This window comes from Arvicola amphibius, chromosome 10 (genome assembly GCF_903992535.2).
Source record: "Arvicola amphibius chromosome 10, mArvAmp1.2, whole genome shotgun sequence".
Classification (NCBI taxonomy): domain Eukaryota; kingdom Metazoa; phylum Chordata; class Mammalia; order Rodentia; family Cricetidae; genus Arvicola; species Arvicola amphibius.
The window spans coordinates 58,529,196-58,532,207 of NC_052056.1; the positions used below are offsets into that span (position 1 = coordinate 58,529,196).

Below are 3,012 nucleotides of genomic sequence, written 5' to 3' on the forward strand. Positions count from 1 at the left end.
CCCATGGATTGATGGTTGACCACAACTGAAAATAGCAGGACACATTCTTGTGGTCTCAGAGGACTACCTGGCTAATGGAATAATAATGATAATTAGGCCGTGGTGAATCTACCTTCTCACTATGAAATAGAATGCCAAATAGGAGTAGTTAGTATTCATTGAAAGCAGCACGCACATAATCAGATAAAAGAAAAGTACTTAATGAAGGCCCGGAACGCTTAGTGAAAAGTCCTCTAGCATTTATATTTGTAGGACAATAAAATAAAAATGTGCGTTAGTTTTAAAATTCATAGCTTATCTAAAGGAACACCCCAAGAGTTACTGCCTACATATAAAATTACTTCAGAGAACGGCAGACCGTATTATAAAATGGAATGCATTCAAAGCTCCTTTTTGTTAGAATATACATTGACATATGAAAGTGCTTTTAATTAGAGATAATTAGAATAATAGTCTATATTTAAAATAATTACATACCGAAAGATGAATATAAAATGATGAGAACTTGGCTATAAAATGTTAACATGAACAATATCAAGGCATAATAGTACCTTGTCTTCATGAACATGCCTTTTTGCTAATCTGTCTTTTCACCTCACTTGCCCTTCTTTTGTCTACAGTAGAGGAAATTCTACCTTACCAGAGAGGCCTTGGTTTAGCAGGTACAGAAAAAATTTATTGGAGTTATATCTGTATGGCAAAGTTACAAACATAAATTCCATGTTGAAATGAAACTTTGAAGAAATGGATCCCCTGAAATATTAATGCTTAGATATAGATAGTACATATTTAATGTATGACAAGTCTGAGTGATTCTCACAATAATAGTTAAAAGGAAAAAAGCTACGAGGTCCAGCTAAGAAGAGATGCCTTAAATGTGATCTAAGTAGTGATAAAATAAAATACAGATTAAAACATGAGAAGCCCTATTATTCTAAATCAAGTTAGTAAGGTTTTTGTTGTTGTTTTGTTTGTTTGTCTATTTGTTTTTGGGACAAAACAAGATTTCTTTGTGTTTTTGAGACAAAACACAGCCCTGGCTGTGTCCTGGTCACACCGTTGACCAGGTCGGCCCTGGATTTAGAGGTTTCCCTGCCTCTGTCTCCAGAGAGCTGGGATTAAAGGCGTGTACCACCATCACCTGGCTATCGAGGTATTTTCAAAATAAGGATAATCAAAATATTCCCATCATATTTTTCTGGCAGGGGAGACATCATGATCATTAAGGTAGCTTTCCCAGGGCAAGGCTCACCCATTGCACACGGGATGTGCTGACCTCTGTAGTTTTTCCAAATAAGGGAAACTGGATTGTATATTCTGTAGCATGGGGGACTACATTCCTAATCTTCCCTGAATAAGAAACCACCAGCAATCATCAGCAATAGCGTATTAAAACAATGCAGACATTTTGAAAAGTAAGTTGGCAGTGTAGGTTAGGAGGCACAAATAAGTTTGTAATTTTAATTTAGCGATTTAATTAAAGGAAAGAAATATTGTCAAACAAGAAAACAACTGCAATTAAGAAAAAATTCATCTATGCTTTATTCATAATAGAAAAAGAGGAAAGCCGAGGACCCTGAAAAAATCCAACTATTTAGTAGAAGTATGCTATAATACATTCATTTGGTGTAGTCTGCGGTTGGTATAAATAACAGTGGGGAAACTGGAGAGAAACATAGGATTCCTACAGTGGGGAAAACTATAACAATACAATTTTTAAAATATTTTCATTTTGTGTGTGGGTGTTTTGCCTTGCATGCGTGTGTCTGTGGCACCACATGCATGCAGTGTCCTAAAAGGCCAAAAGAGGGCATCATGTCCCTTGGGACTGAAGTTACAGACAGTGTGAGCCACTGTACGGGTGCTAGGAGTTGAAACCTGTTCTTCTGAAAGAGCAGTCAGGACAACAACAACAAAAATGCCGTATCTGTTATTGCAATTCTTCAAAGACAGACTTTTTTAAGTACTAGAAGAAAATACCTGAAAAAGATAATGATGCCATTGAGGGTAATGAGCATGGGAGCTTTGCTCTTTTTCTCTACTGTCTACATTTTGTGATGCAACTATTTTGCTTTTAAAATGGAAATATAATCTATTTGGGGGTTGGAGTATTTGCTTGGAGTTTTGTTGTTTTTTAATTTTTAGTTGCTTTTTTTTTAGATCAGTGCAAATTTAAAAAAAAAACTGCATATATGTCTGCGCATCGTGTGTGTACCTGGTGCCCACAGAGGTCAGGAAAGGGAGTCGGATGCTCTGAAGTAGTAAGTTCAACTGGTCATGAGCCTCCCACTGGGTGCTGGGAACCAAACCAGACTTCTCTAAAAGAGCAGTCACTGCTCTCAACTGCTGAGCCGTCTCTGAAGTTTTCTCTGTCTTGGAGGTATTTTAGGCGGTGTTTCTTTGCCTTCTTTTCTAACGTTGCCAAGTCTCAGAAAGCTGGAAAAAGTCAGACAATTTAAAGTAAAAATTGGAAGGAAATTTTTAGGTAAGATGTTGTCCATGATGAACTGATATAAAAAACTGAAATACTAATTGTTTTTATATGATTTTAATGTCTTTAAAGCATGTTGTTGAGATAGGCTTGGCCTTTCTGAGACATGAATCTAAAAGCATGAGAATCAAAGACAAACACATGATGACCTGAACTGCATCACAATTGAAACCTTTTATGCTTCAAAGGAAACCAAAAAAATGAAGAGCTGACCTACAGAGTGGGTGAAAATACCTGTCAGCCAGAAGACAGATACTGACTTGTATCTAGAATACACACACACACACACACACACACACACACACCTAACAATAGAAAGCTCAAATTTACTTATTCATCTATGTATTTATTGGTTGTCGGGGCTTTTGTTGTTTTGTTGAGACAAGGTCTCTTTATATAGCCTTGACTGGCCTGGAACTCCCTATGTAGACCAATCTGGCCTGGAAATCATAGAGATCATCCTTCCTCCAGTGTTTAATAAAAGGTGTATACTTCCACGCTGACCTGACATTTAAAACAAA

General features: G+C 36.8%; 1 non-coding gene across 1 annotated transcript; it reads left to right on the forward strand.

The window, feature by feature from the left end:
- Positions 1–1,190: 1,190 nt before the first annotated feature.
- Positions 1,191–1,353, forward strand: LOC119825852. The gene has a single exon (XR_005287315.1). It is a non-coding gene; the product is annotated as a U1 spliceosomal RNA (small nuclear RNA).
- The last annotated feature ends 1,659 nt before the right edge of the window (positions 1,354–3,012 follow it).